The 12,703-nt window shown below is 44.7% G+C and overlaps 1 protein-coding gene across 3 annotated transcripts in view; it reads right to left on the bottom strand.

The window, feature by feature from the left end:
- The window catches only part of ZBTB38 (zinc finger and BTB domain containing 38), a 75,379-nt gene that overhangs the window by 29,421 nt on the left and 33,255 nt on the right, over window positions 1-12,703 (bottom strand). For all 3 annotated transcript variants that reach the window (XM_061194595.1, XM_061194594.1, XM_061194596.1), the window contains one exon: window positions 12,376-12,480. The gene's annotated coding sequence lies outside the window, so the exon portion shown is untranslated. The remainder of the gene's footprint in view (window positions 1-12,375; window positions 12,481-12,703) is intronic.

Here is a 12,703-nt window from a genome sequence, read left to right on the forward strand (position 1 = left end):
ACTGACACATCGGAGGTCGCTGCACACACAAGCATGGCTAATGCCCAAGGAAAGCGGATGAAAAGGAAATAGGGCAGAAGAAGGAACTTGAGGACTACCAATACTGAGAGGGTAAATGGATCTATCAGAATCACCTGGAGGCTCTTACTAAAAATTCAGTTTCTTGGTGCCACCCCAGACTGACTGCATCAGAACAGCCACAGGGTAAGACTCCAGGAACTGATTTTTCACAAGTTCCCAGGCACTTCCGAACCAAGGCTAGGCTTGACACTGTATCCGTTTCCAAACACTGCCGTAACAAACTACCACAAACTTGGGGACTTAACACAACAGAAATTTATTCTCTCACAGTTCTGGAGGCCAGAGGTCCAAAATCAAGGTGTTGGCAGGGCTGAGCTCTCTCTGAAGGCTCCAGGGGGGAGAGTCCTTCCTTGACTCTTCCAGCTTATGATGGTTCCAGGGTTCCTTGGCTTGTGGCTGCGTAACTCCCATCTCTACCTTCATCTTCACATGGCCCTCTCCTCTTTATGTGTCCCTCTTCTGTGTGTCTCTTTTAAGGACACTTGTCATTGGATTCAGGGCCCCCCTGATAACCCAGGATGAACTCATCTCAAGAGCCTTAAACAATTTCCATCTGCAAAGACCTTTTTTTCCAAAAAAGGTCACATTCACAGCTTTGGGGATTTAGACATAGCTTTGGGGATTTACACATATCTTCCGGGAGGCTACCAGACACCACAGCAATAACTCATCTGGGTGGATGGGAGAGGGGACTGGGGGCCAGATCTCCAAGCTAAGTTCCCCAACAGTGGCAGGAAGAGGTGGAGGAAAAAAAGAGAGAGCCATTTCAGGAACTGCTAAGTATACAGTTCCACTTCCGAGTCTCATGTAGCCCTAAGGACCCCAGGCCACTAAGTGTCCAGTGCCTCAGGCCATCTGAAAGTACAGTACAGAAAGGAAAAAAAATCACCACAATCATAAATTAACAAAATGCTAGACCACATTACCCTCAAAATACAGGCGAGAGCTTTGAGGGGCTGAAAAGGTTTTTAGTTAATTCACTTTCTAAACTAAATGAATTTGATATGAAGCTAGGATTTCATCTCTAAGGTACTGTGGCCATTTTCTCCTCACCACCTTGGTAGCTTCCAGTCCAAACAATAAGCCACCATGGCAGCATGGGATCGGTTATTTCTACTTTTCAAAATGTTTCTTAGGAGCAGGCAATACTCTCGGTCACCAACATTAAAAAAACATTCAGCTACACCTCCCTTCTCATCACCTACCAGGGTCCCAAAATCTTCACTGAGACTGGCTTGCCCCTCATTTTTATACCGATACATGTTCTACCTTTAAAGTTCTACATTTTTACTATTTTGTGTCGGCTCCCTGATGCACAAAGGTTGTCTGTCCTCTAATACAGGAATTTCCCTTCTTGGCAACAGGGTTTGCATGGCCAGAAGGTCAATGGGGTGGCGGGTAGGAATCAGGTACTTTGTTGAGGTTAAAGTCACAGCCAGGGGACTGAAGCCTTCAGAATCAGATTCTTAGTGTGGTCAAAACCACCCCATCATATATCCCTACCGTATAATGTAAAAGGCACATCCCTCCCCAGCGTCCACCCCTGAGACTGTCCCAAAGTACCGCCTAGTTAGCAAGTCCACAAGGACCAATCTCTATGCAAGCCTGTCTCTGTACTTCACCACGGTGTCTAGAGCAGTGCTCCCCAAACATTAGCGCGCAGGAGTGAGCTGGGGATCACGTGAAGCGCATTTTCCGACACAGTGGGTTATGTGTGTGGGGTCCGTCTTCCTTTATGTCAGGGTGGTGGTGGCAGAGGTACACAACCAAGTTTAAGGTTTAAGGAAACCAAGTTTCCGTATCCACTGGGGAAATGACAAGAGTTATAATGGCGGCGGTGATGATGCCAATGACAATAAAAGCTGATATTTACTGAGCACTTTCTACATGCCAGGCCCTGTGCTAAGTAAGTGCTTTGCAGACATTATGACTCACTTAGCACCAAGAGAGCTGACGAAAATGAGAGTGATTAAAAGACGTTTAGAAAAAAGGGAAGGCATTATAAATTCCAGGATGTGCGGAAGGTCAATAGAGTGTCAACGGAGAGAGAGGACAATTCTCACATTGTCCCAGCCTAGGACGAGTTAGGAAGTTGCTAACTGCCTGATATTTCAGAAAGCAACCTTGGGCCAAGCAGGTCAATATCAGAGACCAGGTATATCAAGATATGCCCGCTGTCCTCTGCTGTCACCCCATGGCCCAATACCATCCAGGTTAGCCTCTGCAGGCTTGGCTCCATTCAGCTGTCCTGGGAGTGACATGGCCGGGTAAGGCGGGGCTTCCATTGGTGGGTCCTTCCTGTTCCATCCTGAAATGGGCACACTGAGCGCTGGGCAGCTTAGTCAAGCCTGCTCTGTCTGATGCCTCTCCAGATGCCCTCCGACATACAAGGTCTGTTCTGCTGCTGCAAATCACTTTGCCTGTATGAGATGGACACACTTCATATCCAGAGTAGCTCCTTTATTCGCTGTGACATGGAGGAGGTTCAACAGCCATGAATTTTTCTTGGGCTGGGTCTTGGAGAGCTCCACGCCCAATGCTCTGCAGGAAGACTGGGCAAGCTGCCACTGAGGAAACCCAGCCTGGTGGATGGAGTCAGATGGTGTAGCTCTGTAACTGCCGTGCAGAGCAGCAGTCCAGAAGCTGAATTCGGCCTGCAGACCTGTTTCATTCAGCCCCACAAGTATTTTAAAACGTTTTAATGCCCTCCAGTTGGCCACGATCTAACCATTCTATCTTCCTATACCCAGCCCACACTGAACATTCATATTACCTTCCTGTCCCTGGATGTATCTGAATTTTAGACCCTAATCTATAACATAAGGATAGATCACTTCAGCCTGGAACATATCAATCTCCATACAGTGATTCATAGCCCTCCTAAAATTTAAATGGTGAGATATCAGTATTCAAGCTTTCAAAACTACCAAAGTACCCCATCTTAATGAAGAAGAGGTGGTGGGAAGCCTTAACACGGAATATATTTGGGTCACATAATATTTCTTCAGGATCCCTCCAGTTTGGTCATTCCCATGTGGGAAATTTCCTACTGAGTCCTGGGGGACAGAGGGGCAGGTATCAAACTCTCCACTTTGCTTCAAAGTCAAATTTTTAAAAAATTTTTATTTATTTTTTTGGCTGTGCCGCACGGCTCGCAGGATCTTAGTTCCTGACCAGGGATTGAACCTGGGCCCTGGCAGTAAAAGCACCGAGTCCTAACCGCTGGACCGCCAGGGAATTCCCTAAAATCATTGTAATGATACAGTCTGCTCAAGCTTCGAGAAGGAGAATGATAACTCCTAATCAGCCCTCCACACAATCAGACTCACACTCTCAGAGGCACCCAGCTCTCCATTTTAATAGAGCGTTCGGTTCCATATTCATCATAAGCAGGTGATGTAATAAGGGAAGCAGTAACTGCTGAGAATGCACAGCTGCTTAGTGGGTCAGAGTATTCTGAATTGATATCATGCTCCATCACAGCGTCACAGAGACAACAACGATTCTAGAAACTAGATCACAGAAATGGAGCCTGGAGGTCAAATAATGGGGTCAACACAATAAAGCATATCCAGCAAGATCACAAGTGTCCTCGGGGAATCTCAGAGAAGTATTCAATGGAACAATGGCGGTCAAGCCAAGGAAGCAAACCCCGCTCTAGAGACGTTGAGGGGGCTGGTGCAGAGCCGACCCAGTTGGTCTGGAGAGCGGTCTAAGCATCTGTCATACTGGGGGGGGACCCTCCTGGAGAAGAGCTGCTAACGCTCTTTTTTTTTTTTTTTTTTAAAGCTATACTTTATTTTTTTATTTTATTTCCTTCTTGGCCACGCCATGCGGCATGCAGGATTTAGTTCCCAGACCAGGGATCCAACCCACGCCCCCTGCAGTGGAAGCAAGGAGTCTTAACCACTGGACTGCCAGGGAAGTCCCGAGCTGCCGGTGCTCTTGCCCAGCTCTACCACGCCTCTTCCCCACCATCAACAGACAGCCCCACATTCACAGTGGTTCCCCACCTGGATCCAGACACAAAATGCCAATGCACAGAGATCATTTTTATAGACCTGGGCTCTCAGATATTTACTTGAGTCCACGTACATACTTTCCTTGCACACACATTTCCTTCTCCTCTGTTTTCCACAATCCCTCCTCCCATGTTTTCCATCATTTCTCTTCCACCTCCTCTTTTTCCAGTTTGAAGCCACTGCTGGCAATACCGCAATCTCTGGAAAGAGGCCAGGCATGACAGCACAGATCTCTGAGGCAGCACGGGATTGTGAAAGTCACCTCAAACTAGGATTCCGGAGATGCAGGTGACTGGCAGGGCTGTCAAGCAAGCCCACCGGCCAGTCTGACATACAACCAGAGGCAAAGAAGCTTTTCTGTACTGCGGAAAGGCTACAAAAACTCTGGCCAGACACACAAATGGATGCACGATGGTTTAGACAAAAGAAACTGACTGGGGAAAACTGTTGGGCAGGGATGGGGGGGCGGGGGGAGGGAAGAGTATGAAAGGAACTAAGTTCCAGTTGGCTTTTGCCAATTTTACCCCCAAAGAAATTTGATTAAAACTAAATGAAGGTTTCTGGCAGTAGATCTCCAAATAGTTTCCCTGCTCACCTGTTTCAGAGTGAAATTATCTGGGGCTGAGGCGAACAGGGAGCAATTACATCAATAAATATGTTGTCTGCATTTAAAAAAAAGTAAAATTCCCCGAACAAACCCAAACCCACTGTAGATAAAAACCCACAATAGACCGTTTAGAAAAATTATGCTTTAGATACACTGATCTAAAAAAAAAAAAAAAAAACATCTAAAGAACAGGCTGTTCTGTAGAACAGCTAGAGTTTCTGCCTGTGCTTTCATTTTAGAAAACAAATGCTCATAGACTCCACAGGGGGAGGAGTTAACACAGGGATTCAAACTCACAGAAAATGGCCACCGGGTTTTAGAAACCTGAACGCAACAAACAGGGGCACTCTGGGGACCTTCTGGGAACACAGGGCACTTACCTTTCACAAGAGTCATTGTCTAGAGACAGATATAACCTCTTTTTCCGACCAGCAACATAAATCATGGCCTCCGAAGTATTTGTTTGCTGAACGCCACAATGACTAATCACCCGACTTTTATTTTCCTCCCTGAGTCAGGAAACCTCATGGGGGGAAAAATAGGTCACTTTTAATGGAAGGTAGCTGCTAGGATTGGATGTAAGACTCCCGTTTAAGCTTCATATAAGAGAAAAAATTAAAGGCCTCGAAAAGTATTTCCTAAAATAGAGAGACGCGCAAATCATCTTACTGCAAACGCCTATCATTAAATAGAAAAGAAAGTCTTAACACAGATCATTCGAACATGGTACAAAGCTCCTGAGTGATTTCCTGAAAAAACGTCAAAAAACAAAGATGAATATTAAGAATATTAAATAAACAACAAAAGGTAAGAACTCACTTCGTAGTGCATATTCATTTAGAGAAAATAACGTTCTCCCAGGTAATTTCTGAGAGAACATTTCACTCTTTTTCTGTGCAAAAAGTCAACTTGCAGGGTACAGGGGCTAAAGAAACTCCAGAATTGCTAGACCTTGACAGGAAAAACTTTAAAGGTCAGGTTTCGTTTTTTTTTTTTAACCCGATTTAACACAGCACCCGGGGTAGGCCAGTTCTCTAACATCTGAGTAAAACCCCATTCGGGGCTTCATTTCACTGCCACGTCATCCCTTTTTCCATGTATCCCAGTGCCTTCTGCTTCCTCAAAGTGGTCCTCCCACCCCTTCCCATTTTAAAGCAAAGGTGGAACGTGCATTAGTGCCAAGGAAAGGGCAGAACACACGACAGGAGGAATCTGCAGCAGGCACCCGGGACGCAGCTGTGACTGGCTACTGCCTACCCCATGAGCACCAAGGGCCACCCGAGACCTCGGCACCCCTGCTCTCCGAGTTCTGGTCAAGGACCACAAGACCAGAATAAATAGGTCTACGCAGGGACAGACCAGAATGCCGAGTAGGTTTTGAAAACAGAAAATCCTCACTTTGGTCTAGAAGCGAATCAGCGTTCTATCAGAACTAATCAGAAATCTCCATGCTTGCATGAAAAATGCTTATACGTCTGGGGAGACTGATTCTGAACGCCAGTCTCTCTTGCCTGGTAAGATAATAAATTCAGCTTTGTTTTTACTGAATCGCTGCTCTTATTATCTAGTGGTAATCAACCCTGCAAATAATCAGAAGTTGTTCTAACACACGAACAGGAAAAATAACACAAACAAAACGGGACCTAGAAACAACATCCAACTCACAAAGCAGGAAGTGGCAGCTCCTATCTCTCTCACCTGGCACAAAGCCGGCCTTCAGGGGTTACTGAAATAACCCCAGGATGTCCCTGTAACATTTGTACAGCCACTGGATTTCTCATGACAACAGGGCACCCTGCGATGAACACGCACATAGGCATGGCCAGCAACATGGGGTGTGCGAGCTGGGTCTTCCTCTTCATACTCCCTGAGAAAATGTTTCATTCCTCTCGAAACTACATTATTGTACACCTTAGCAATTTTCATTTAAATGAGAGAGGGAAAATGCTTCAAAAAACAGGAGACAGCCTTCTGCCTCTCCCAGATTAAAAAGAAATGTTCTTCATTACCTTAGTTGACAAGAATCCAAGGGCTTCGATGGGACGGAAAGTGTGCGCTGTAGTGTCCTTTTAGCAATGTCTGTGAGAAGCCCAGCAGGCATGATAGGCTGCTCTCCCCAACAGAATAGTTGTAGAGTGCCAGTACCTCCTTAGGCTTTGCTTATTGACTGCCACCTCCTGCTCTCCTGATAATCTGCCTTAGGACAGGACCTACCTGTTTCTGCAGACAGCGTACCAGACGGGCAAGGGACACTGGCTTCTGTTCCCAGTTTGCCACTAGCGGTGTGACCCTGAGCAAATCCTATGACTTCCCTGCACTTCCGTTCCCTCATGTGGAATGCGAAGAGGTTGGGCTAGTTTATTTCTAAGGCTCTTCCTAGCCATACAATTTCAAACCGTGATTCCCTATCTCCCATTTTGTCACCTTTTGATTGATTCCCAGCCAGTAAAAATCCTTATTTCCTCCAAAGCAGACAATCTCTCTCACTCTTAAATTCATGCACTTTCCTCAAAAGCGTATGGGGTAAAGGCAGAGCCTGAGGTCTGGCCAGTACTAGTATCCCTTCGAGGACAGTCGGAGGAAGCTCTGCAATCCGGGACCCCTGGCATGCCTCAGACATGGAGTTACCATATGCTCGCTTCAGCACCTCTGCTTAGGGGCCTTTGCCATCATTGAGCCAAACCTTCTCCAGTTACAGCTGAGGAAATCAAGCCAGCAAAGTTACATGACTCTTTCCCAAGGTTGCACAGTGGGTCACGGGAAGAACTGCCAAGCCTCCAGACCGGTCTCGGTCTTGTACATGGTGGTCTTTTGACCTCTCCCCAGACCCCCTCTGCAGGGCTCTGGGCTCCTTCCCTCGCCCCCTGTAGACTTCCTCAGGGTCTCAGAGGGTAATCAACAAACACTTATTGTGCACCTCCGGACAATCCCCTAAGGAACTGTTTTAAACTTTCAAAGTGACAGAGCGACTCTGGGAACACTTAGCCCCACACAGGGACAGGGATAGCTATAGCAAGACACAAATCTTGATCTTATCAGTGCAGAAATCCATTGGTGTCTTCACTCTAAAAGAAAAGCCTGCAGCAGCACTTGGATGGTAGATAAGAATAGGTGACAAAGATAGGGAGGGCCCACGAGGGTGGAGTCCTGATCTGATACCTGGCACATAGTTCATATTTGTTGAACTAACTCAAGTTTGCACATTACCTTTGTCCATTTGCTTCTTGTCAAAAATTCTGAGGTTACTGTTAATACCAGGGACAAGGGTCTCTAAGCCACAATCAGGAACAATGATCTATTTCATACTCTCAGTATGTGGCTGGGGAAACTACGTGGGGTGTGGAGAGAGGAGGCTGGACTTTGGAGCCAGATAAGAGCCCAGGGTGTGAAAATCTCATCTCTACAACATCTGCCGCATTACTGAACCCCTTTGCCTCAATTTCTACCACACCAGGTTATTTGGAGATTCTAATAAGATGGCTGAGATAAGGCACATAAGGTATAGAATGGACTTCATGAAATTCAGTTCTGTCTTCTCTCCTCAAGGGCTATGGGTATAGACGGAGAAACCCTGATTCTAGGCAAGGCTCCAGGACATTGGCATCCTGCTCCAAAAGAAGCAAACCATCAATGGAATGCCAACAGTTATAAAATGACTCAGTATAGTTTTTTAATAAACATATCCCCATTGAGTCATCTGATTTGTAAATTATGTACAAGGAATGTAAAGTGCAATTTACTATACACAAGTCAAATATGTTTTATATTCTCCATACATAGCTTAACACCAAGCATGTATATATGTCTCAATCCTTTCCTGTGAATAAGCAAAGAAGAGAGCTGGGACTAGGAGGTGAAAAAAGGATAAATTATTCTCTCATCTAGAAAATGAGGTTGGGAACAACGTGAACTAAAAATTATATGATTCCAAGATACGGAGAACAAAGGATATATAATGACACAGATGTTTATCAACCAGAAGACACAGAGTCAGATAGACAAATGCATCAAAATATTTTAATGGCGTGATTGTGCACTGTTACTGCCATTAAATATATTATTGGTAACAACATCTAAAGTTACACTGGTTTTGCAAACTCTGGGCATAGCGACAGGGTGTCACCACTTACTCTGCAGGGAAAAGAAGATGATTTGGGGGCTGTATGTCACCCAGTACTGCCGTGGATATACCGCGGATGGCGATAGTGGGGTGCGATCAGACCACCGTTCCTTGACATCTGGGATCCATGTGTTTTTATCTCATTGCAAATATAATCCGTAAACATGAATAACACAAATATAAGAATTTTGAGCACAGGCATATCTCTACGGAACTGAAATCAGCCTATCAAGTCTCAGGTTTACACCCTTCCTCTGCTTCCTAGAAACTGGCATTTGTTAACCTTCATCACAGCAGTGCTTGTTTAAAATGAAGATTCTCAGGGGTCCCACCTGAAATTTACTGAATTCGAATCTCTGTGCTAGGGACCTGGGAACCTACATTTTAATAAATTCCCCAAGGGGATTCTTATCCGTACGAAATTGCTGGTCACTTGAACTCTCACAGGATAGGTTAGCTATCGTGGGAGGTATGCTCTTTCCATGACAAAATTAACACACTAAAATAAATCATAAAGATAAGGCTTTGGGTATAGATGAATATTATGCAAAAATATATATACCTAAAAAAAGTTGTAAGGGGAAGGGAATCAGCATTTATTAATTGCCTACTACGGTATAGATCCTGACCAAATTATATATTACTCAGTCTTCAAAATAATCCTATTTGAGTTATGGATGGAAAAAGTTAGGCTTAGAGAGTAACTTTTCTGAAGTCACAACCCTGGAAAATGGCCCAGCTAGGTTGTGAAACTAGATTTATCTGACCCCAGCCTTCTCATTCCATTGTACTAAGCTCATATGCCCATGAAAACACACACACACACACACACTCTCTCTCTCTCTCTCTCTCTCTCATGTCATACAACAGCCATATGGTAAAAGGCAAAATACAAATTTAATTACTGTTAGAAACCTTTGCGTCAACAGAAATGTAGTTTTTAAAGAGCTTTCTATCAACGGATCGTCTTTGGTCGATCTGTTGACAACAGAATAAAGTGGATGACTACCATTAAAACCACATTTAACAGCCTGAATTTTAGTAATCAGAAGTGTGTTTTGGGGCTTGCAAGGATCAAATTTAACAGTGACTCTTAATTTGCACAAGCTACAAATTTTTTGCAAATGAAACCACTTGATATTCATTCTGCAAGGAAAACACCAACAAAGGAAAGGAAAACACCAACAAATGTGTGATCTAGCACTTGTCAAACCAATGGCCCTCCTGGGCCTCATCCCGCCTCCTCCTGCGTCTAGCACTCCAGGCTCCCTCCTCTGGGAAACACCCTTCTTCTGGCTTCTGGAGCCCTGTTCTCTTGGTCTTCCTCACTCTCTTGCCAGACTTTTCTCTAGGTCCTCCCTAGGTACTTCTTTTCTCAGAAGGCTCCACCCTCAAGCTTTGCCCCCCTATAGTCTCCCACCGGAAAAATCTCTTCTCTCACCTCTCGACTTTTTCTCACAACCCAGTGTCTCCCAAACTAGCCCTGGCCTTCCTCCAGGGTACAAAGTCCCTGATCGTCTGGGGGACATCATACTTCAACACTTCAAACTCAGCCCCTCTAAAATGCAGCCCCTCACCTCCTTCCAAGTATCTTCATGGGTACCGCTGCTTTGGAAATCTCTATGTCAACTTTAGCTATTTCTTCTCTACTCAGATTTCCAATTGAGTAGATTGGAAATCAGATGTCAGATTGTGTCAATTTTTCCCTTTGCGTCTGTTCCTTTCCTGTTTCACTGCTATCACCCATTTCCAGTCTTCCCTGAGTTCCCCCCAACTCTGCCTTTTCCTTGGTGAACTGTAGTACTTGTCTTAACTGGTCTCCCTGTCTCTGGTTTCTGCCCTGCCTTTCCTTCCGATCTCATAGTAGGTACTCGATAAATATTTGCTGTAACATTTATAGAATTCCTAGAAGTTTGCAAAGCACATTCATACTCAACATCTCCTTTGTTCCATTTGGAGCTTAAGTTTATTACAAGTAGCATTCAAGGCTTACAACCTGATTTCTGTTACTTAATGCAATCATTGGAGCTACCTCTAACTCTGTACCTTGTAAATTAAAGTATCTCTTAAATTGCTTTACTTCTGAACATTCAGTGTCTTGTGTGGCCTACAAGCTAAAAGAGGAGAGCATTTCAAGTCAAAGAAAGCCCCCTTGCCAAACTGCTTTTTCCTCTGCCGATAGGTTAAGTGGACAAAGAAAAGGCCTCTAGGTAAAGGTGACAGTAACAGCAGAATCAAAAAATTAAAAGAAATTCCTTTCTGAAGATTTTAAAAAAGATTTTCCTACTTATCCAGTTGGAATCCTATTTATGGGTTAATCTCCAACATCCTTGCAGCCAATATTCTAGCGCGTTAACAGAAAAATTCTAATAGTTGAACGATAATTCCTTGCTAAGAGAATGCGCATGACCATTATCATGACTGTAAAAACATAGTCATATGTTTGGTCTTGAATACCCAAGTAAGTGCCTTGTAGAGCTCAATAAACATTTGTTGAATGAACAAATAAACAAATGAATTCAGAGAAGCCCTTTACTATTGTTTATAAATTGAAAGCGTATGTATTCACAGGTGGATGGAAATGTATGTTAAATTTGAATAAAATGGAAACTTGCATTGAAGGGCCAGAACTATGATGTATCAACTACTCCGGTCTCTTCCGGATCCGCTCCAACTGACTGCCGGGGAAGCAGGTGAAGGGGAGAGGAGCTAATATCAGGAATTGCCCACCTGACTCCACCTCTCTGGAGTTAAGGTTATAAGCTCCTAGAGGGCAAGCACTTTCCCTTGACCTTCATGGTCCTAGCATTGTGCTTTACATACCGAATGTGCATCCTAAGTGTGGTCTGAGATACAAAGCACTCTATGACCTGCCTGCATTTTCACATTTCAATCCTTCACATCTCTTCTTCCTTATTTCACAGGGGTATTGTGAGGAGTGAGTAAAAACACAGCACTTAAAGCCCTTAACACACTGCCTTGCACTCACACACAAAAGTGCTTGATAAATGGTAGTTGTTATTATCACTATCTGGGGCCCTCTCTACGCCTCAAAGGTGAAGTTTAGTGTTCTGGGCTGTCAATACTCATCTGTGCAAACAAGTGTGTGTCCCGGGGGCGGGCTCTTCACGCTTGTATCCTCAGCGCCTAGCACGGTGGTCACCCTGCAGCAGGCCCAGAAGCTGACTGTATGACTGAGCAATCGAGATGCGAGCTCCAGGCCTGTCCCCACCCAGCCCGCTGGGTCTCTCTGAAAAGTCATTTAACATCTCTGGGCCTCCGTGACGTCTGTGGGTCCTTCTGGCCTGAAGAAGAGACCTACAGAAGCTCCCACGACAGTCACTGGCAGAACTGGAATGAGAAGCCCTTAGTTCCCCCTTCATGTCTCCTTAACAACAGCTCGCCTAAATGTCATTGTCACTTTGTAATCCCCAAACCTGGTGGATCGCTGGCAACAAATCATAAGCTCCTTGGGAGTGGTTCAGTCCCTCAGAAAAAAAATTTCCTATTTCATGTAGAGTACGGAGAGATGCAAATTCAGTTACCTCAGTTAGAACAGAGCAGGCTTAACAGAGTTAGTTTCTCGTGCTTTGGAAGAAATCACTTGGAAATCCTTGGTTCTGAGTCCTCCATCTCCACCACATCGAGATCTAAAACGAAGAAAAAGAGCAGTGTCCCATAACTGGGTGCCAGGACTGAATATATCAGCAACAAAAGTGATTGCAATTAGCCTGTGTACTGAACACCTACTGTAAGTAAAGCACTGGGCAAAGTGATTGACACATGCGACTTCATATAGTCCTCACAGGAGACATTCCCCCATTTTTACAGCTACGTAAAGAGGCTCTGAAAGGTCACGGAATCTGTTCAAGG

The sequence above is a fragment of the Eubalaena glacialis genome, chromosome 6, assembly GCF_028564815.1.
Source record: "Eubalaena glacialis isolate mEubGla1 chromosome 6, mEubGla1.1.hap2.+ XY, whole genome shotgun sequence".
In the NCBI taxonomy this organism is placed as follows: domain Eukaryota; kingdom Metazoa; phylum Chordata; class Mammalia; order Artiodactyla; family Balaenidae; genus Eubalaena; species Eubalaena glacialis.